At 45.1% G+C, this 23,554-nt stretch overlaps 1 long non-coding RNA gene across 1 annotated transcript in view; it reads left to right on the top strand.

Moving 5' to 3' along the window:
* LOC141250703 (uncharacterized) overlaps positions 1 to 23,305 on the top strand; it is a 177,542-nt gene extending 154,237 nt beyond the window's left edge. Inside the window, exons 3-5 of the long non-coding RNA XR_012312827.1 lie at positions 14,995 to 15,089; positions 18,949 to 19,008; positions 22,198 to 23,305. This is a non-coding gene — a long non-coding RNA (uncharacterized lncRNA). The remainder of the gene's footprint in view (positions 1 to 14,994; positions 15,090 to 18,948; positions 19,009 to 22,197) is intronic.
* The last annotated feature ends 249 nt before the right edge of the window (positions 23,306 to 23,554 follow it).

The following is a 23,554-nucleotide window of genomic DNA, read 5'->3' as shown; positions in this document are numbered from 1 at the left end:
AAATATTTGGGCTTCTAGCGGTGTGTGGGACTTGGTCTATTAGTCCATCTATACTGACCTCCATCAGGTTGCAAATTAAAAATAATTTTTTTCTGCATCTAGCTCTGAAAAAATATTTGGGCTTCTAGCAGTGTGTGGGACTTGGTCTATTAGTCCATCTATACTGACCTCCATCAGGTTGCAAATTAAAAATAATTTTTTTCTGCATCTAGCTCTGAAAAAATATTTGGGCTTCTAGCAGTGTGTGGGACTTGGTCTATTAGTCCATCTATACTGACCTCCATCAGGTTGCAAATTGAATAAAAAAAATTTCTGCATCTAGCTCTGAAAAAATATTTGGGCTTCTAGCGGTGTGTGGGACTTGGTCTATTAGTCCATCTATACTGACCTCCATCAGGTTGCAAATTAAAAATATTTTTTTTCTGCATCTAACCCAGCCAATAGTTTTGGCCTAATACCACAGTTTGGCCACTCAGCTCTGCTCGGTTACCATCCATTGTTTTTTTGTGCAAACAACTCCAGAGTTGTGAATTAGTTAACCACCAAAATGAGTGGAAAAAGGCCTGCTGCTGGTGGAAAGGGGAATAGGCGTGTTGGGAAGGGGAAAAAAGGTTGTGTCCGTGGGGTAGGTGCAGAAGAAAGACCATTTTCCAGCCAAACTAAAATGTCTACTTCTTTTAGCGGACAATGTGATAAGATCCCTCTCTTACGGCCACGCCAATCGCTACAAATTCCAGATGAGGCACAAAAACAGCAGGTGCTTCAACGGATATCAAGTGCTCCTTTAAGTGGGCTCTCCTCCACATCAACTTCAACATCACAAATACTCCAGTCCTCAAAGGTGTCACCCAAATCGCACTTGCTTCCTCACAGCTCCCAAATCTCCAGCTGCCCGTCTGAGTATGAGGTAGAACAGATGGTTGAGTCTGCAGAGCTGTTTACTCATACTATAGCCTGGGAATCAGAGGTCGACTCCAGCGCTTCTGTGAATCCAGACGAGGAAATGATCTGCACTGATGCCCAGAATCTTTATGAGTCGGATCCAGGACCAGACGCAGAAGGTTCTGACCATAATGTAGACCCTCATTCCCAAACTGTAACTCCTGTTGGTGGAGACAATGAGGAAGACGATGATAAGACTCAAATACCTGATTGGAGCGACAACTTTAGTTTTTTGTCAGGGCAGGAACAGGTTGGCTCTGAGGACGACGGGTGTGATAACGCACAGGGTGATGATGATGAGGTCGGAGATCCCACTTACTGTCAACCCACAGTCAGCCAAGAGATGAGGTCAGCAGAGGAGGTGGAGGAAGATGCTAGTGACGACGAGGTCAGGTTGCGCCTTCCTGGACAGAGACGTAGTACTGGAAGCACGTCAACAACTGCATCCTCAAACACAACTCTGCCTCTCACCACAAGTCGTGGTGGCTCTTCAGGTCGCATGGGTGCTAAGCCTTGCATAGCCTGGGCATTTTTTCAGATCGATAAAGATGACCCAACTCGTGTTATCTGTAACATTTGTCAGCAAAAGCTTAGTAGAGGCCAAAAAATACATAGTTTGAGTACTTCATGCATGAACCGGCACATGGACATGAAGCATAAGTTGCAGTGGGAAGCTCAGTGTGCTACAATGCGGTCTAGCCGGCCGGGCCAACCACCGTCTGCCATATCTTGTGCATCCGCGGCCTCTTCATCCTCTGTGACTGGGGGGACAGCAGTCACACCTGTTTTGGGGCGCAGACCTGCCACCTCTTTACCCGCAACAGCCAGCGTGATTGGCAGGTCATCATTTTCTTTGGAGGTGGTAACACCAGCTGGTCTTGAGCGCTGTCCGACATCGATAGCACCACCTTTGGATCAAGGCAACCTAACATGTCCGCCTGCATCTTCCTCACAGACCGGCAGTTTGCCGGGGACACCCTTATCAACCCCGTCTAAGCACAATAGCCAGCCCTCAGTCCCTCAGATGTGGACAAGTAAAAGACCATTTCCTCCTAGCCATGAGAAAGCTAAGAGGTTGAATTTCACCATCTGCAAGCTCTTGGCTACAGAAATGCTGCCTTTCCGCCTGGTGGACACAGAGGATTTTCGAGACCTTATGTCCGTCGCAGTGCCCCAGTACCAGATGCCCAGTCGGCACTACTTCTCAAAGAAAGGTGTGCCTGCGCTCCACCAGCATGTCGCACACAACATCACCGCTTCTTTGAGAAACTCTGTGTGTGACAGGGTGCATTTCACCACAGACACTTGGACGAGTAGGCATGGACAGGGGCGTTACATGTCGCTGACTGGGCACTGGGTAACTATGGTGACAGCAGGACAAGGGGCTGCTGTCCAAGTCTTGCCGTCCCCACGAGTTGTGCGTCAATCCTCTTTATGTCATTTTTCCTCCACTGCTTCTGCCTCCTCAACCTCCTCTCGGTCTTCCACCTGCACCCAAAGCCTGTCTGGTCATGCCACAAGCTTTCTAACTGCGCAGAAGGGATCCTGCACACCTCCTTACTATGCTGGCAGTAGGGCTCAACGTCATCAGGCGGTTTTTACATTGAAATGTCTGGGAAATGTGAGTCACACAGCTGAGGAGTTGTGGTCAGCTCTGGAGAACCAATTTCATGAATGGTTGTCTCCACTGGACCTGAAACCAGGGAAGGCCGTGTGCGACAATGCTGCAAACCTGGGTGCGGCCCTTCGCCGGGGCAATGTCACACACGTGCCTTGTATGGCTCACGTGTTGAACCTGGTTGTCCAGCAATTTTTAGCCCACTATCCCAGACTAGATGGCCTTCTGCAGAGGGCACGGTCGCTGTGTGCTCACTTCCGCCGTTCGCATCCCGCAGCTCAGCGACTTACATCTCTACAGAAGTCGTTGGGCCTGCCACTTCACCGGCTAAAATGCGATGTGCCTACCCGGTGGAATTCAACTCTGCACATGTTGCAGCGACTGTGGCAGCACCGACAAGCCCTGGTGCAATACGTTCTGACGTATAGCCTGGGCCAACGAGATTCAGAGGTGGGGCAAATCACGCTGGAGGAGTGGTCTCAGATCAGGGACCTATGCACCCTTCTGCACAGTTTTGAAATGGCGACGAAGATGTTTAGTGCTGACGATGCCATTATCAGCATGACTATTCCGGTGATTTACATGCTGGAGCACATGTTAAACAGAATTCGGAGTCAGGTGGTGGCACAAGAGGAGGTGGAGGAAGTAGAGGAGGAGGAGTTGTATGCGGAAGGGCTAACATCTGCAAGGTCCAGACGGTCGGCAGCACCAAGGCGGCAGGCATGTGAGGGTGGGGGAGATGATTTTACCAGGGCGCATGGTAGCAGCCAAACTAGTGAGGAAGGTGCAGGAGCCCAGGAAGAAGTGGAGGACGAACTGATGGAAGACTCATCAGATGAGGGAGACCTTGATCACATTTCTGTTGTGCGAGGTTGGGGGGAGAGGACAGAGGAAGGAAGCATGATTGCTACCTCGCCACCAACACAACAGGGACTTGGTGCTCCTGGATGCGCAACACACATGAGTGCCTTCTTGCTGCACTACCTGCAACATGACCCTCGAATTGTGAGAATTAGAAATAATCCTGACTACTGGGTTGCCACACTGTTAGATCCCCGGTACAAAAGTAAATTTGCAGAAATTATTCCTGCCATAGAAAGGGATGCACGCATGCAGGAGTATCAGCAGAGACTGTTGCAGAATCTTACATGTGCTTTTCCACAAAATACCAGTGGTGCACGTAGTGAATCTCACAGTTCCAACTTGCCAACCGTGGGACCGTCAAGTGTTCAGCACTCAAACCGTAACAGAACCACAGTATCTGCTGGTAACATCAATTTTGAGGAATCATTTCACCACTTTTTTAGCCCATCCTTTGCAAGGCCACAGGAGACAAGAAGTCTGACACATAGTCAACGCCTAGAGACGATGGTACAGGAGTATCTCCAAGTAAACATTGAAGCCACGACTGTGTCACTGGACCCTTGCTCTTTTTGGGCTTCCAATCTGGATAAATGGCCGGAGCTAGCCACTTACGCCTTGGAGATCTTGTCATGCCCCGCAGCCAGCGTTCTGTCTGAACGTGTGTTCAGCGCTGCTGGTGGTGTGCTGACAGATAAGCGCACGCGGCTCTCCACTGATAATGTAGACAGACTCACGTTCATAAAGATGAACAAATCATGGATCCGAAACGACTTTTCTACCCCTGTGTCATCCTGGGGAGAGTAAAAGCTTGATGATTGGTTAAAATCACCCTACCAACCGTTTTAAGCTTTCAAATTACTAATCATGTTTATCTGTATCTTGACTGGAAAATAATTTGGGCTTTGTAGCAGTGTGCAGCACTGATCCTATTAGGCCATCTATAATAAGCTTCACCAGATTTAAAATTAAAAATAATTTTTAGCTGCATCTAGCCCGGAAAATAATTTTGGGGCTCCGAGATGCGCAAGACACATAAGTGCCTTCTTGCTGCACTACCTGCAGCATGACCCTCATATTGTCAGAATTCGAAGTAATCATGACTACTGGGTTGCCACACTCTTAGATCCCCCAAACTTTTCGATCAACCTTTTCATTTTAATAAAGACCAAAAAAATGGTCATTTTTGAAATTATAAGCATTAGCAGGTTGTTAGAAACTGAAATCAAACAGTTTTCAACTCAAAACTTTATTCTAGGTGATGTTACATTTTCACATAGGACCCCTTGTTCGAAAGGAGCTTCTGAACTCTCTCGTCCATTGAATTTGTCAGGTTTTGGATGGTTTCTGCTTCAATTGTTTTGCATGAGGACAGAATACCCTCCCAGAGCTGTTGCTTAGATGTGAACTGCCTCCCGCCATCATAGACACTCCTTTTAATGATGCTCCAAAGGTTCTGAATGGGGTAGAGGTCAGGGGAGCATGGGGGTCACACCATAAGTTTGTCCCCTTTTATGCCCATATCAGCCAGAGATGCAGATGTTTTATGTGCAGCATGAGATGGTGCATTATCATGCAGAAAAATGATCTTGCTGTGAAATACACGGTTCTTCTTCTTGAACCATGGCAGGAAGTGCTGTTTGAGAAAATCCACATACATTATGGAGTTCATCTTTAGCGCCTTCAGGGATCCTAAAGGGGCCGACAATCTCTCTCCCCATGATTCCAGCCCAAAACATTACTCCACCTCCTCCTTGTTGGCGCTGTAGCCGTGTTTGCGTGGGGTGTCCATCAACCAGCCATCCTCCACTCCATTCATCTGGACCATCGAGCGCTGCACGGCACTCATCCGTGAACAAAACAGTTTTGAAATCAGTCTTCATGTAATGTTTGGCCCACTGGAGCCGTTTCTGCTTGTGTGAAGTGGATAGAGGAGGTCGACAGGATGGCATATGCACAGCTGCAAACCTCTGAAGGACCCTGCATCTTGTTGTTCGGGGGACGTTGGAGGCACAAGCAGCTTCAAAAACTTGTCTGCTGCTATGACAAGGCTTTTTTGCCGCTGCTGTTTCAACCTGACGTAATTGCCTGTAGGAAAGAGTCCTCAATTTGCCCTTATCAGCACGCACACGTGTGTACTGTGAATCAGCTACATACTTCTTGATTGCCAAGACACTTCATCCTGATCATCGCACAATGTTGATTGTAGTCATGCCTTGACCTAAACACTCCACAATTTGTTGCTTCTCAGCAGCCGACACATCCTTTTTCTTTCCCATTTTGGCAGAAAATGTAGGCTGCTTAATAATGTGAGAGAGCCTTCTTAAGTAGTCTTGCCTTTCATTGGACACACCTGCCAAACTAATTAGCACAGGTGTCTGCAATTGCTTACAGTGATATAAAGAGCCCTGACACACATCACCATCAATGAGTTTAACTGACAAACAAACAAATTCTTCCCTTATCACTCCTAAACACTTTTTGCATAATAATTTGGAACGCGGTGTACATGTGCTTTTCCACAAAACACCAGTGGTTCACGTAGTGAATCTTACAGTTCTAACTTGCCAACCGTGGTCTGTATGGAATTGTTCAATAAAGGGCCCAAAATTAAGATAACATAGATGGGAGAGGTCTCTATGAATAGGAATTCCTAAGTATTTGATACCCTGTGAGGGCCAGGCAAAGGGAAAGTTGGACTGGATGGAATCCTATATGGATTTAGGGAGGGAGACATCGAGGGCCTCAGACTTCGCTGCATTGATTTTAAAATTTTACCATGTAACAAAGTGATCTATTTCAGCCATAACAGCAGGGATGGATATATGTGATTGAGTGATATATACTAGGACATCATCAGCAAATAGAGAGCACTTGTACTCGGTGCCTCCCACCTCAATCCACCTAATATTGGGGTTATGGCGAATTGATGAGAGCAGGTGCTCCGTCACTAGGATGTATAAGAGAGGGGACAGAGGACATCCCTGCCTTGTCCCATTGGTGATTGTGAAAGGTGATGAAAATGTTCTGACGCACCCCCTGGGCCTTGGGACACCCGGAGCCGGACCCTTTTTGGTGGATGCTGGTGGTTGTAGTCTTCGTGGCGGCGATCCGGTTCCGTGGCTCAGGGCGGTCAAACCAGTGGCGGAACTATTTATGTGGTTTTGATGTTTAAATGTCCGACTACGCCACCCGTGGATTGCGGTCAGAGTGAACCGCCGCTACAGGGCAGACCGCTAAGGCTGGTGTTGTGGGTGCAGCAGAGCGTAGCATAACTCCCCACGGGAGGAGTATAGCCTCAGGGCAGTGTATGCGGAGGATGGGGGTGATGGTGCAGGGCAGCAGCAGTAACGACACGGAGTCAGTGATGCAGTTCAGGGCCTTTACTCACAGTTCTTATTATCCAGACCACGTCTGCAGGTAACGGCTGCCCACGTCGTACTGTGCTCACCAGGTGAGGGGCTCAGACAACTCCCAGATAACTTTGGAGCGCTTCACAGGACCCCCTTTGTGTGTCCTTTGTCTGGCCTTTCTTACCAACACTTCTGTCCGGCTGCCTCGGGCCTCCTCTTGGTAAACTTGGCGCCAGTTTCCCTGACCCTATGTGGTGCCTTCCTAGCGGGTGGAGCAAGGGGCTGCGCCACATAAAATGTCAGAGCCTCCGGTTTCTAGCTGAGGGTCGTTTCCTGCCTCCACTAGTTCGGGGACCGGTCTCCCCCTTTGGCCTGACCCCTCCACGCAGGTGGATTCGGGCGTGCGGTGGCGACTCGCCCGTCCGCACCCCTGGGATCCCTTCATTCCTCGTTCCTGGAGCCTTCTCCGCTCCTCTTCCTTCCTTCTCCCTCTTGCAGGCCTGGGCCTCTGTTACTAGGCCCGCCTCCGGAGCAGAGCTCATGCAGAGCCCCTGCTCCCTGCCACTTCTGCTCAGACTTCTCTGCACTGAACTAAGATGGTGCCCACCTTTTATACTCCCTTCTCAATGCACCCAGGAACTGCTTCCTCCCTGCTCCTGCACTGCAGGGTTCCCCTTCCTCAGTGTTCCCTCCCCCCACTCCAGCCAGGGACAGGGACTGTCGTGCCCATCTCAGGGGCATATTGGTCGCCCTGCCCCACGGCAATGTGGTGTAATGCATGCAGGTGTCGGGTCCTGATCCACACTCCATCCTTATCTGAGAGTGAGATATCACACCTCTGGGTGAGGTGCAATACGTCTGTAGCAACCGAGCCCTCGGTGCTACAGTTCCATTTATCTTCAGCCTAGGTGACGTATTGTGATACAGGGCCGTGATTTTGGCTATAAAAGGGTCCCCTAGACCCCTACCCCAAGCTTTTTAAGAGAATCATATATGGCGTGCCAGGAGACTCTATGGAATGCTTTCTCAGCATCCAACGAGAGTATCTACTTACAAATTTTTAACTGCATCTAGCCCAGGAAATACTTTGTGCCTAGTAGCAGTGTCTGCTAGTCAGCGGATTATCCCGGCTGTTAAGCAAGCTACACCACCTGTAGTTTGGACACTTAATTTTTTCAAAGGAAATGCTTCGGGACCACGGGATACTTAGTGAAGAGCATCAGGAGGCACCCCAAGGCATAGGGGCTGGGACTGGCACTAGGATGCCTTGCGGTGGACAGCCGAGCTCGATCCTTATAAAAGCTTTTTAACTGCAGCAGCTTTAGTGGACGCTACTGGAGCTGGAATTACGCGGCTGCTGGCATGAGACTTGCCCTCCAATAGATCCTTGTAAATGGATTTAAAGTGTATTCATTCAAATTAGAGGGACAATTTAAATTAAAAAGCTTAGAGCTGCCTCCACCACAGGGGGGCTCTCTCGACCCACCAGCGGACAGGCACCAGTATTGGGAGAGGGGGGCTGGCCGTCAGGGTTCACCGCGGCTCTGGCACAAACCCGGCGACACGGAGGTGGCACGGGCAGGAGCGGACTGGCCGTCTCGGCTTCTCACTTTTTGGATTTTAGAAGGGCATGACATGCCTATATCTGTGTCTCCCCCTCCTTTTACTCCTCCACCTCTTTTCTTTTCGCATGACTATATGTACTTGTCACTTTTCCATGTGTTAGTTGTGTCTTCTGAGCAGTTTGTCAGCTTTTGGACACCTTTGAAGGTGTTTTCTATGTGTTTCTATGTGTTTTTGTTTGCCTGCCATTGGTTTTAACGGTGTTCGAAGGTGTTCGACGAACAGTTCGACGAACAGTTCGGCGAACACACGGGTGTTCGACGAACCGAACCGAACTCGAACACTACGGGGGTGGCTCAACACTAATCTTTGGCTCTATTCTCGCTTAGCTTCTTCTGGCTGCCGCTCCTGCATCTTCTCCTCCTCTATGGCACTGTAGTGACTGCAACGTGATGAGGTAACTTCAAAGAATATAGCTCTGTGAGCATGGGGCATATACTGAGAATGCATCAGAATTGACAACCACGCACGCTCAGCAGATGACGCTTCATTTCAGTGTGGGACATGACATCCTCTTTGAGTATCTCAACATGCACTGGATATTTTCAAAACATAATGATAATGGAATTAAGGAAAAAAAGGAGGGGAATAGAGTAGAGAGGGAACGGTAGGGAATTTTACATTTAAGTATATTAAAAACGTGATTAGATTATGAACCCTTAGTGAAAGAGACAATTTTGACGTTAAAGGGGTATTCTCATCTCCACGATCCTACCCAAATATATAGTAGGTGTAATAATAATATTAGCAAATACCTCCAATTAGAAATTTAGTATAGTTCTTCAGATTTGCTATGTTGCTTACCAAAGCTACTGCAATGCCCTTCACAATGGGGTAAGAGACATAGCGAATCTGAAGAAGTATACTACATTTCTGATTAGAGGTATTTGCTAATATTATTATTATTACTACACCCACTCCAAATTGGGATAGGATCTTGGAGATGAGAATACCTCTTTAATTACCAAGCCTGTTTTTTGTCAATGTGACCAGTGTCACTTTATGTGTTAAGAACACTGGAATGCTTCAACATATTCTAATGATTCTGAGATTTTTTTCTTGTGAACCATTGTACTTCATGTTAGTGGTAAACTTAGGTCGATATGTTTTGCTTTTATTTGTGAAAATATCTGAATTTTTGTGAAAAATTGGAAAAATTAGCAATTTTCAAAATTTTAATTTTAATATCCTTAAATCAGTTAGTCGTGTTGTACAAAATCATTAATAAATAACATTTACAATTTGTCTACTTTACACCTGTATAATTTTTCAAGCATCATTTTATTTTGTTAGAATGTTAGAAGGGTTAAAAGTTTAGCAGCAATTTTTCTTTTTTTTCATGAAATTTACAAAACATGTTTCCATAGGGACCTATTCAGATTTAAATAGACTTTGAGGAGTCTATATATTGTAAACTCCTCAAAATTCATACCATCTTAAAAACCGCACCCCTCAAATACTTCAAGACTGTTGTCAGGAAGTTTGTGGTGCTACACGGGAATTAATGCAGAGTGGAATGAAAAAAAGAAAAATTTTAATTTAATTTAATTAAAATTTTAACTTAATTTAATTTTAATCGGCTTCTTTGTGAGAAGCTAATGTTTGGGCAGCCACTCAGCCTACCAAATAAAATTCCTGAGAAGGAAATTGTGGATGACTTCGCTTCTGGTACTGCGTGCACTGCTAATACCATGCCATAATTCACTGGAAATATTCCAGGCTGGTTGGAGACAAGCTCATTCCCACAGAACAGTACCAGCAGCAAGCTAAGAAGATGGTGGCCTCTATCATCATAAAGGAGTTAGCTCGTTGTCTAGGAGACCGATCACTGCTGCTGTCTTTCTTGTGAACATTGTGTTGAAGCTTGCAAGGTTTCACGGGTTTACCGTGACAGAGAGGAGCCTGCATTGTCTGATTCCTCCAAATCCTGCACTCATTAGACGACTTTCGCCTTCATATTAATCGGTGCAGGAGTTAATCTGCTCAGTTGTGAGCTCCTGGAAGCTTACCTTCATTTAGGTTCTCAACAGATTTGCCACATGCATCTCCCCTACTGTGTAACTCTGTACCCAACACATCAGACTCACACCTACCGTGGAAACCTTGAAAAGGAAGGTGAAGATCCACTTCTTCTGACAAGTCTACAATCTGTGGTAACCCTCGCTCCAGCATACCGCTGCTCAACTAGCTGTACCCTGACCTACTGTATCCTCATCCATCCCTTGTAGATTGTTTGTTCGCCCTCGCAGGCAGGGTCCTCTCTCCTCTTGTACCAGTCGGTAACCCCCTTTTCAAATGTACAGCACCACGGAATAAATGTCGCTGTAATAATAATAATAATTATAGTACTTGTACTCTGGGTCAATTGATGGCACTTTCCTGGTGTCTACCCCTAATTTGATGTGTTTTGGCAGCTTTTGGGCCCGTTTGAAGGTGTTGTGTATGCATTTGTTTTTGCCCCGCATTAAATCCTATGACGTTCGGTAATGTTCAGCGAATATTTGATGAATAAATCGGCGAATATTGCAAATTTGACGATCGTAACCCGACTTGAACATTGAAACATTTGCTCATGTCTAGTTATGATGGATGCAGTATGTGGTAAAGCATTGTCTTTATGAAATATGCAAGGCCTTCCCTGATAAAGACTTCTATATAATGCTCAGCATAATAGTGCCGTTCAAGATGTGTAAGCTGCCATAGGCATTAATACAACCCCATACCATTAGAGATGCAGGCTTTCCAAAACTGTGCACTGATATCAAGCTGGAAAGTGTCTCTACTCTTGACTCTACAAGACACAGAGGCAATGGTTTCCATAAATAATTTTGATGTACAATGTGACATGCAGAAGTAGTGCTGTTGCAGAGTGTGACATGCAGAAATAGTGCTTTTGCTTTAAAAGCATTCAGCAACTATTAGAAGTAACACAAGCATAGGAGACAGGAAGTGCTGTGCTCCAGAAGCATCCAGCAACTAGAGGGGTTAACACAGTCACAAGAAAAGGGGAGTGTTTTAGCAGGGCCCCATGGGGATTGTGGGGAAGTTGTTTACTGTCTGGCCAGAGCCGAAGAGAAAGGTGGCTTATGATCTGTATCTCACAGAAGGCAAGGGAACAGAATTCAGATCAGGAGGGAAACTAAACAAAGGTTAGTTAGACTCCCTGAGCTAACAGTGTGGAGTATTATCAGCCAGGAAGATAAGGACTGGAAGGAAGCCTGTCATAGAGATCATCACTCTCATCACACCATTCCCCCCTCCATCTCCATGCAGGATAAAGATTGATGTGCACTATTGAGTCCTTGTGAAAGAAAAGTCTGTGGTTGTGTATGTGACTCGCCCCCTGGGCCGTGGGGCACCCGGAACCGGGCTTCTATGCGATGCTGGGGGTAGTAGTGGCAACCCGATCCCGTGGCTCAGGGTGGTCAGACCAAATTGTGGCAGTCTATTTATCAGTGTTTTGAATGTCCGACTACACCACCCGTGGATTGCGGTCAGGGATGACCGCCGCTGCGAGGCAGACCACTGAGGCTGATGTTGGTGTGCAGCACAGGGGTAGGACAACTCCCCACAGGAAGAGTGTAGCCTCAGGGCAGTGTAGGTGAATGCTGGGGGTGATAGTGCAGGCCGCAATAGTAAGAGTTCAGAGTCCGCTTCAAACAGTCCAGGGTCTTTATTGCAGATGTTATTACTGACCCAAAAGGAGTACCGGTTAGGAGTGGGCCTGGGTATCTGAGAGCATTCGGGCGAGCCCCACTGGTCAGGGTGAGTGTGTAGGCCTACCATTCTCTCTATGCTCTTTCTGACTATCCCCCTCTTCGTGGTGTAATAGCCCACGTCCCTGAGCTGGCCGTGTACTTTGCCTGTATGGCTTGCGACTCGGGCCTTAGGTACCTTTTGCTTTTCTCCTGGTGTACTGGTCCCTCTGTGTGGCGGAGCCTCCAGGCTTCTTAGGCCAAGGGACCTGAAATCCCTCGCGAGTTGGTTCTCTGCTGCTGGGCTTGCAACCCTGACAGCCTCGGACCCCAATGTCCGGTGGTGATTCTCTCAGCCAGGACCGGCTTTCATCGCCTCTGTCCCTGGCTTGCAGTCTCTCCTCTGCCTCACGGACTCCTCAGCTGGTGCTGACCTGTTCCTTCCTCTAAGGAACCCTTCTGGTCACTTCAGAAGTGGGTTCTGGTCTCTCTAACCCTGCCCCAGTTCCAGCTTTTATAGGGGCAGCCTGCTTCCCCTACTGGCCTGGGACAGGAGGTGCTGCATGCTAATGGTCCCTGACCAGGGAACCTCCCTCCAGCTCTCAGACACAGCCTTTACTATTTGTGGCATCCAGGCCTGGGGTGACACATATGCATTAAAACTGTTCTGTACTGTGCTACCGGATAATAGACTGTGTACTTCTGTGCTGCAAAGGAGACTGTACTGTTATTACTGGAGCATGTTGCTCAAAGAGACATTTGCATTGCACGGGCCGTGCCTCATTAAATGTTACTGTTCTACTGTTTATGAAGACTCTTGTCAGATGTGTCTGGTCAGCAACTGAATCTATCGTGTGCCTGAGAGAAGCTGCAGCCTATGGTTGCCCTGAGTAACGGTTCCCCCAGGATTCCAACAAATTCATGTAATTGGTCTCGCCCCTTTCTGAACTTAGGCGGCGTGCGAGTAACAACAATGCAAAGTTATATTGTGGTACCGTGTTAGCCAGAAAAATGCAAATACTTTTATGCCCAAAAATGACAAAAGTATTCTTGGAATGATACTTTTATTGGCTAACCAGAAAAAAATATATTTATGTGCAAGCTTTCAGAGGGGCACAACATTTAAGAGATGTTACAGTACGACATTTGTTCATGAGGAGCAGGGGGTGATGCCTCCTAATGATAAGTCCAAGAGATGTCTGTGGGAATGCTCAATTATTTGGAGACCATCTGCTGGTGGTGTGCATTGACTCCATGTAGTGAGTCATAAACCCAGGTGTTAGATTGAGTCCTGTTGTCAGTGAATTGAACATCTTTATCAGTTTGAATTCCCAGATTCTTCTCTCCCAGTTGTCTTTGAAGTGACTTTTTAGTACTAAAACTTTTATATCTTTTATATAGTGTCCCTGACTAGAGAAATGTTTTCCCACAGGCGTGTCCAGTTCATTCTTAATTGTTTATCTGTGTAAATTCATTCTCGTTTGCAGTTTTTGCATCGTTTCTCCAATATAAACTCCTTTTGGGCACCTTGTACATTGTATCATGTACACCACATTGGAGGATGTACATGAAAAGGCATCCATGATTTTGCCATCCTGATTTGTGTCTGTTTCATGATAACTTCTCACAGTCACAGCTTATCTCTGCAAACTTCCCTCTTCTCTGGTCTTCTGCAGCATATCCCAACACAGTGTCCTGAAACAGAGTCATTATGATGCTCATAAATAAAAAATAACCACCCATACTGTGCCCCAAATAAGTCTTATGTTGACCTCCTGAATAAAGAACTGCTTCCTGCACTTAAAATGACCCACACTGTCCCTTTTATGGTATATGGCTTCCACACTATTCTCTCCTATAAAATTATCCCACCCCAGCAATCTCCTTTATAAACTAAAATGTCACAACGCCTCCTTTATAAATTAGACCCACCACACCTTCCTCAATTATGAACTTTGATCTCCACATTCTTTCCAACTCATGCTGCCCCCTCTTCACACTGTTCCACCTTGTGCTGCCCCTTTTCTTACTGAGCCCTACAAGCTGATCCTTCTCCAAACTGAGCCCTCCATGTTGCTTCTTCTCCACACTGATCACTCATATTGCCCTTTCTCCATAATGAGCCCCCATATTGACCATTCTCTATACTGAGTGCCCCATGTTATCTGCTTTCCATACTGAGCTCCCACACTACCCCACTTATAATATAGAGACCCTCACGCTGTCCCTCTCCATTTGCAGTGTGGTGTGATGACCTCGTCTCACTGCAGCTACATCAGCAGCATTAGAATTATGCAGCACGTCAGAGCAGGGAGCTGACTGGCACTCCTCTAGCCCCGGAAGTGCCTGCACTTTCAGGGTCAATAAGCTCCCTGTCTCAATGTTCCATTTGTATTCAATTCTTATTTCTGCCTACATGCGCATATATGCAGAGACCTGTAACTCCATGGTAGTAGTCGGAGAGAATCCCACCTGTCTCACTATGGCGTGGTCTTGATCCCCGGTGGCTAATAAAGTATGTTTGTCAAACATACGTGTGTGAGATAATACAGCCAGTGCCTGATACATGCTGCCATGGATTGGGCAGAATGTCTCAGCTGTCAGGTTCACTTTAAGATGCTATTTGGTAGTTTACAGCAAGCAAATGAGTTTCCACACCCACATGCATTTGGCACCATTGTAAATACTATGTATGGTTGTTTGTCTTCATTTACAAAGACATGTTTGCATACCTGTCTTTTATACCTGAAGAAGAGGATTGTTTCCCTGAAACATTTTATTTAAAACAATAAAGTCTGCACACTGTATTCTGAGCACTGGATACTGGAAATATTTTTCTTATGGTTATTCCGTTTTATTCACAATTTTAAAAACCTAACCGCTGCACCTGTTAAATCTCCAGCATCTCACTGAAGGTAGTTTCCTGGAAGACACCTGCTGCTGATTATACCAAAAACTACAAAGTGAATTTACTTATTGTGACTATAACACCACAAGGTGAGAATACTGTTGTATGTACAATATTACTCTATGTGGTGCTCTGTCTTTTCTTTTCAGTTGCTTAGAGTCCAAAAATTGCTGACACTCCTTGTCTACAATTTTGAGCCAAAAAATGCATTTTAAAAAAAGCCAGGTTTCCTAAAGTGGGTGGATCTAGGTCAGACAAGACGGGACTAGGTCTGACTAGGTACCCCATCAAATTCTTCAAATGGTGACTGCTAATTGTAAGATACATTCATTGATAGGTTTACGCCTCTTGATGAATAAATTTGGTGCATCTTACTTCAGTGCAACATTCATTAAAAATGACGTGCAAAACACCAACCGTAATGCATTGGGGCCATAGTTTCAACATACAGATTTTCAGCATTTTTTTGAGTATTTTAGTACCTGCTTTTTTTATGCAATTTTAATTGTGTTTTCACCAAAAGTCACGTGATTGAAAGATCATGTGATTCATACCTTTTCCTTAGAACCCCATTATTTCCAATATGAAAAATGCTACATGAAACACACCATATTAGTAATACTAAAGCATTAATTTTTTTTAATTAAATAGCAGGCTGAGGTTTTGATTAAAAAAAAAAAAAACACAATCATGGCCAAATAATGGCCTTAAAGTCTGTTGGCTATAGCGGTCTATTCAGAAGTTATCAAAATTTAGGTGGTAAAAATAAACTTTTTCATTCCTGTCATGCCACTTTCCATTACTTCCTGAAAAGAACCAGAAGGGTTAATGAACTATCTGAAAGCCATTTTAAATACGTTGAGGGGTGCGGTTTTTAAAATGATATCACTTTTGGGTGGTTTCCAACATAGTCACTTCAAAACTGAACAGGTCCCTATAAAAATAAGTTTTGTAAATTTTATTGAAAAAATGAAAAATTACTGCTACAATTTTAAACCTTCTAAAATGCTAACAAAATAAAACAACGCTTTACAAATGGTGCTGATGTAAAGCAGACATGAGGGAAATGTTATTTATTAATGTTTTTGTATGGTATAACTATCGGGACTAAAGGGATAGTCATTCAAAGTTTGAAAATTGCAATTGGATATTTTTATAAATAAACGCAAAACAAATAAAATAAATTTACCATTATTCTAAAGTATCATGTGCCCCAAAAAAAAAAACATTTCAAAATCAATGGGATATGTTGAAGCATTTCAGAGTTATTACTACATAAAGTGACACTGGTCAGATTTCAAAAAATTGGTCCGGTCACTAACGGGTTAAAGCCTCACCTTGTGCCAGCTGACCTCAATGTAAATAAGAGCAGGGCAGGATACTGGCCCCACAGCTATATAGATGAAATGCCTAGCTCAGAAAGGAGCATTCACGCCCCTATTTGAACAGAGTGAAAGAAACTACAGCAAAACCAAAGAAATGAGCCGGGACATAAGTTGTTAAATGTGCAATGTGTAGAAGCATGCGGCCACTTCAAAGACAAAATCCAAGAAAAAAAAAAAAAATGAGCTTTTACCCTGTAATGAATAAATAAATAGCAATAATACATGTAAATAATATAGGGTAATTAGTTAACACTGTTTTGATCAAAAAAGTGTCTGCTGACATGTGACGCCCGGGTGAAGGAGAGACAGGATCGGAAGGGGGCGCCTCTCCTTCCCCCGCTCGCTAGCCCACCCTGAGAGATGGGGGTACTCGGATCCGGGCCTCCGTGTAAGGTGGATGCAGTCGTGGCCTAGGCCCGGTCCGTGCCCAGGGTTGTCACATAAAAATAAGGGCTAGGAGGGACGGTGGACATCGAGTGGATTAGGATGACTACGCCACCTGTGGTGTCTGGTGATCCGCCACCAGCACTGCGGCAGTCCTCTGAGGCAGGTGGTTATGGGAGAAGAAGATGGTACTACTCCCCACAGGCGGAGCAGGGCCTCAGGGCAGAGGAAACAGGAGGATGGGAGTAGTAGTGGGAGATGAGGTGCAGTGTCGTGCAGTGCCGCGCTTCAATGAGGAACCGGAGGCTAGGGATGCAGTCTTCCAAACTTTACTCATGTTGTTAACTGGCAGCTGCAAGGCTTCTCCTTACTCCTCACGGTGTGCTGCGGCCACCAGGAAAGGGGGTTCGGCACACTCCGGGTAGTTCGGGTGCAACAATCAGGACCCCCAGCACAAGAGTGTTCCTAGCAACTCCCACTAGATCCTCTCCTGTCCGTGTGTGCGGTAAGGCCGGGTCTCCCTCTGGACTATGCACAGAACAAGGATACGGGTGGCGACTCCGCTCCGTCCGTTACCCGGTGGGATCCACTGAGCCTCCGGGCTTTTCTGACTGAGACGTGGAGTAACAAAGTCAGATATCGGGGGCTGGTTCCCCTTTTGCAGCAGGAGTCCCTCTGACTAGGCCAGAATAAAGAGTACAGGTGGCGTATGCCACTCTGTCCGTATTCTCCGGCATCCTTTTGCCTGTGGAGCTTTACTCCTCCGCTCCCCTCCAGGCCTTCTTAGGTAGGGACCTTGACCGGGTAGAGACAGCCGTTAACTCTAACCCGCTCCTCAACTCAAGGCCAGAGCACGAGGACCGTGTATATTCAGTCAGCTGCAGGTTCTAACAGAAAGTCACGTTCAGTGATGAAGATCACAATCAAAGGACCTTGAACCTAAGATGGCTGTTTATTAAATATGTATTAGCAAGTGTAACCTCCTGGTGTGTCCTTCACCCTCACCCACTACTAGGTTCCCCCTATCTTTGGTTCCCCCCCATCTCCTCTTATCCCGGCTGGGGCAGCACACTAGTGCATATAAGCCCCCCTCAGGTGGGAGTGGTGTAGTGTTGGATGCAGAGGTGGGGTCCTGACAGGTGCTCCATCCTTACCTTGGAGAGGAGATACCACACCTCATTAAAGAGATGCAGTACCCCTGTGGCGACCGAACCCTCAGGGGCGTCACAGACACAAGGTGAGATTTTAACACTAGAGATAGGATAGGACCGTCCTGATTAGGTACACCTTGTCGCGGTGGGATGGCTTTTACATTTATTTGATCAAAATAGTGTTAACTAAGTACCCTATGCACTATTACTATTTATTTACTTATTACAGGATATTTGCTCATTTTGTTTTTTCTTGGGCTATGTCTGTGAAGTAGCCAAAGTGTGAACGTGCTCTTATACATTGCACACATGCCAACTTGTGCTACGGCTCAATTCTTTGGTTTTTGCTGTGGCTTCTAGTACTCTGTACAAACAGGGACATGGCTCCCCCTTTCAGAGCTAGGCATTTCATCTATAAAGCTTCCCATGGGCAGGTGTCTGAACAGTGGGGTCAGTATCCTCCTCTGCCCTTATCTACATTGAGATCGGCTGACAAAAAAAAAAAAAAATAAGCTTACACCCTGTAATAAGTAAATAGTAATAGTGTATGTAAATAACATAGGGTAATTAGTTCACACTGTTTTGATAAAAAAAAGTGTCTGCTGACACTAAATGAGATTTTAAAACTAGAGATAGGATAGGACTGTCCGCATTGGGTAAACCTTGTCGTGGTGGGATGGCTTGTACACTTTTTTGGTCAAAATAGTGTTAACTAAATTCCCTATGTTACTTACTCATGATATTTATGTATTACGGGGTATATGCTCATTTTCTTATTTTCTTGGGTTTTGTCTGTGAAATGGCCACAATGTTAACGTGCTTCTACATCTTATACCTATACCAACTCATACTGTTGTTCATTTCTTTGCTTTTTTGTCTGCAATTGGCATAAGAAAACTTCTTACAAAGCAATAAACAGGACTGCATATGTTCACGACCTGTGTGCATTTTCTTCTCCAAGCACTTGTAATTAAGAGGGCCTACTACCACAATTAGGCCTCACTTGTAATCCTGTAATCTGATTTTAGGCCAGAAGAAAACAGCTACAACAACAGCATGCTCCATGAAGCCGCAGATACTATACGAAGGTAGAGCTTCCCCCTTAGAAATCAATGGGGGCCTGATGACTTGGATTAATTCCTGCAGATCAATGGAGGAAATCCATATGGTTACAGTATTTTCTAATGAACATGCATTTAAATAGAAATTTGAATTGGTACCATACCATTTACTTGGTCGTGTACATTATAAAGCCTTTGGACCTGAGGCTCGTTTAGCAAGTATACAAAGTAAAAAAAAAAATTGACAATTTAATTTAGAGCACTGCAAAACATATCTGATTGTGTTTTATGCTATCATGATAAACAAAATTCAACTACATTGTTGTTTTTTTAATCCAATATGCTAATCAAATACTGAATATCTAAGCTAACTTTTACCAAAGCATGTCATTTCTTTTCCTCTATGACACTGCCATCTTGTGGATTTAACTGGCAGTGCAATAGAATATTGACTTGGAGACAAAGCACGGACATACTAATAACATAGGAATGAAAAAAAAAAACTAAATTATTAATTACTAAAAACATAAGAAGAGGTACATTGAGTGTTTTAAGCTTGCTGAACATGGGATGAGCAGGGTTTATATGGAGTTTATTTTAAATTGACATGTCAGAAAGTTGTTCCTTTCTACTTTGACCCGACAACTGCAGCAGTAAATCAGTGATGCTGAAGAAAGTTATTTGCAGTGTGACAGTAGAGGAGTAGGGAAGGACACTTTGGTAAACCACTGATGTTGACATTATAGTAGCAGACAGTGGCGTAACGATCGTGGTCACAGAGGGTTCCACCTCAACAATACCCATGCAGGAGGAGGGCCCTTAGATGCCCGCACCTTTTCAAATGTATGTATGTCCAAGGATGCACATTTAGTTGATATGCATCGCGATGCAGACACCCACTGGCTCTGTGCACTGTAATACACATCGCTGGGCAATCAGAAGACGGCAGCTGACGTCAACCGTGCCCATCGCGGGTGACGCATGGGAGTGACGTTATTCCCCAACTGTGTCTGGCATGCCGACATCAGCTTCTGGCCTATACCCTGTCTATGGAAGAGGATGTCGCATGTCATGGGAGCGAGGGAAGGTCAGTTGTTTTTTTTAATGTGTTGGAAAAGAACAGTAGAACGTGGGACATTATTATAGTAAGGGCCTAGGATGGGGGACATTATACCAGGAAGTGGCCCAGGATTGGGGACAATATTCCAGGAAGGGGCCCAGGATGGGGGGCATAATACCCGGAAGGGGAGAAAGATAGGGGACATTATACCAAGAAGGGGCCAAAGATGGGGGACAATATATCAGGCAGGGGCCCAAAATGGAACATTATTACAAAAAGGGACCCAGGATGGGGAACATTATAGCAGGAAGCGGCTCAGGATGGGGAACACTATTACAGAAAGGGGCTAGGATGGGAGGCATTATTACGGGAAGGAGCCACGATGGAGACAATATTACAGGAAAAGGTGCATTATGAGGGACATTATTACAGAAAGGGGCCCATGATGGGGGACATTATTACAGGGTAGGGCCAGGATGGGGACATTATTACAGATAGGGGCCCACGATGGGGGACATTATTACAGGAAGGAGCCCAGGATGGGGGACATCATTACAAACACATATGTCCAGGATATAGAGTGCTCAAAGGGACCATACATTTGACCAACATGCAGGTGGGGGCCCAGGTCCAAATTTTGTACCGGACTCTAGTTACGCCGCTGGTAGCAGCCTCATCTAACACACAGAGAACTGCACTAACAGGCACACAATACACTGGGCTCATTGCTATTAAGCAAAGCGGCTGTATCTTCATTGCAGACTTACTGATTATTGTCTCCCTCTCCTCCTACTCTTTTGTGAGCACAAGGCGCATGCCCCACTTCTTCCCTTTAAATGTTCCTCAGTCACATTACATGCTACCACATGCTGTGGTGTTTTAGGCAGAGGCAGTAGTTACAAAATAAATACATTTTTTTGCTTTAAAAGATGCTGATCAACTAGGCTTCTGATCCATGACACAGTCACTAAATCTAAGGCCCAAGCTCTGCCCCTGCTGAGAGGTATCTTTTATGGATTGGCACAATCCTCCTCCTGCAGGAAGATTGTGCCACCACATGAGAATTGATATTTTGTATACACAGATACCTTGAAAAAGCCATGACAGGCCGAAACGTCGATTTATGTATCTTCTTTCAATCTTGGGTCTGATCTTCTTATTTTTTGTCATTTCACTATAAATAAACAATCTACATTTCATGTCCTAGTGCCAGAGTTTCTATCCACATTTTACTCTGGAGGACCACTTTATACACAGTTGAGCACCCAATTTCCTATACGATTTGACCACCTGAGAGATACCACAGATTACCACGTGAAGCAAGATGCTCATCTCCCTCATGGCAGATGTGGCCCTATGCTTTATACTGGGATGAGTGCACGACCATATAAACAGTTGCATATTGAATTACTTTTGCTGGCTAAACATGAAATGAACAGAGAATAATACACTAGTTAACTTCTATTCTGCATTCTTGACAATTTTTCCATCTGCACTAGAAACCTCAGCAATTTCTTTTTTTGTAATTCTACCTTTGTGTCCCTCGAACATTTCCCCCTCCCCCTCCATGGGCAGAAGTTGTAATTTGATCCTCCACTACAGACAGATCTGTAGGCAGATTTTAGTAGTTTTTGAAAGTGAACGATCAGTGCAGAAAAAAGAAAGAGATTGATACCTGGGGAAGGAGGCATATTAGAAAACTTTGTTATTTGCACTTGTACTGTAGATTTAAGCAAATAATAAAAGTGTAGTTAAGCGTCACATATTGAGGGGGATTCTCTAAGCCATAGGTCTGGGTGATCAGTACCAACCAGAGGCAATAATGCAATGAAACGGGTTTTGATGGATAACACATGGAACAGCAAAAGCCAGGACAGTGTAAGCCGGACAGCGGACAAATTATCGGAGTAGGTAACACACATGAAGCAAAGCCAGGTATGCAGATACACATGGGAAAAGTGACTCTGTAGGAAACTAGTATCTTCCAGCATGGTTGCAGTTAATCACAGGAATGCAGCTAGTTGTCTTCCAGGAGGGCAATGGTTAACCACAGGTATGACAGAAGCAAATGCAATCTGTGATCTCCGAGATGAAAATGGTTAATAACGGGTATAACAGAAGGAAATGGTTAATCAAATCATAATTCTTCCTTTTAGGTCACCAGTAGAAACAGGAAAAGAGTTCATCAGTTCATTTTTACACCTGGGATATCAAAAAGGAGAGAAGAATAGGCCAAAGATAAGACTTTCCGGCAGAGTGGAAGAAGAAGAAAAATATGTTTAAGTTCAACTATATGTGATGGTGCCTCTACCGAGACTTCACATCAATCAAACAATCTGGATAGGGAGTCAGTTCTGTGGTTATACTAGTAAGATGGTATTTGGGAATGAAGTCAAACTGCAAGAAGAGTAACCATTGTGCGAGTTATGGAGATTCAGCCTATGGGCAGACTGAAGATACTCCAGGTTTACGTGGTACATATAGATCGGTTTACGTGGTACATATAGATCAGGGATGCACAGCCCATGGTCCGCTGGCCACATGCGGTCAACCTGCTACTAGTTGCAGATGCAGTTCTGACCATAAACACAGCTGACTACATGCCTGTGTGATCATCTTTGTCGGTGTCACTGTCTGCAGAATGCTGGGTGCCAGCCATAACTGTGCTGCTCAGTAATCAATGAGCACTTTCCTTCACAGAAGAAGAGAGTGCAGATTGGTTATTTCAGGCTCCTGTGTGTGGCAGAGACTGTGTAACAGGAGCCTGCATTAAACAATGAGCGCTCTTCCTACTAGTCACAGAAAGTGCTCATTGGTTACAAAGAGTCTCCTATCACACAGTTATATCCCTGTCATGTGTGACAGGTGCTTTTGCAGTGAAGGAACATGCCACAACATGCCATGCCAGATGCCATAGCTCCCAACCGTCCTGGAGTTAGCGAGACAGTCCCAATTTGGGGGAACAGTCCCTCTGTCCTGGGAGATCCGGGCTCATGCTGCACATAACACATCTGCGTCTCTGGCTGCTATGGGCATAAAAGGGGACAAACTTATGGTGTGGCACCCATGCTCCCCTGACCTCAACTCCATTGAGAACCTCTGGAGCATCATCAAAAGGAGTGTCTATGATGGCGGGAGGCAGTTCACATCTAAGCAACAGCTCTGGGAGGGTATTCTGTCCTCATGCAAAACAATTAAAGCAGAAACCATCCAAAACCTGACAAATTCAATGGACGAGAGAGTTCAGAAGCTCCTTTCGAACAAGCGGTCCTATGTGCAAATGTAACATCACCTAGAATAAAGTTTTGAGTTGAAAACTGTTTGATTTCAGTTTGTAATAACCTGTTAATGCTTATAATTTCAAAAATGACAATTTTTTTGTTCTTAATTAAAATGAAAAGGTTGAAAACTCTGCTGTGCATAATAATTTGGAACATGCATTTTGAGTGCAGTTTGAGTTTTTTATTTTTTTAAAAATATACTGTTATCATAGGCAGTTTGTTCAAAAACCTT

The sequence above is a fragment of the Phyllobates terribilis genome, unplaced genomic scaffold, assembly GCF_046119375.1.
Source record: "Phyllobates terribilis strain yellow unplaced genomic scaffold, ASM4611937v1 Scaffold_2__4_contigs__length_985480577, whole genome shotgun sequence".
In the NCBI taxonomy this organism is placed as follows: Eukaryota; Metazoa; Chordata; class Amphibia; order Anura; family Dendrobatidae; genus Phyllobates; species Phyllobates terribilis.
The sequence above is the reverse complement of the archived record's forward strand: the minus strand, read 5'-3'. Positions and strand labels throughout refer to the sequence as shown.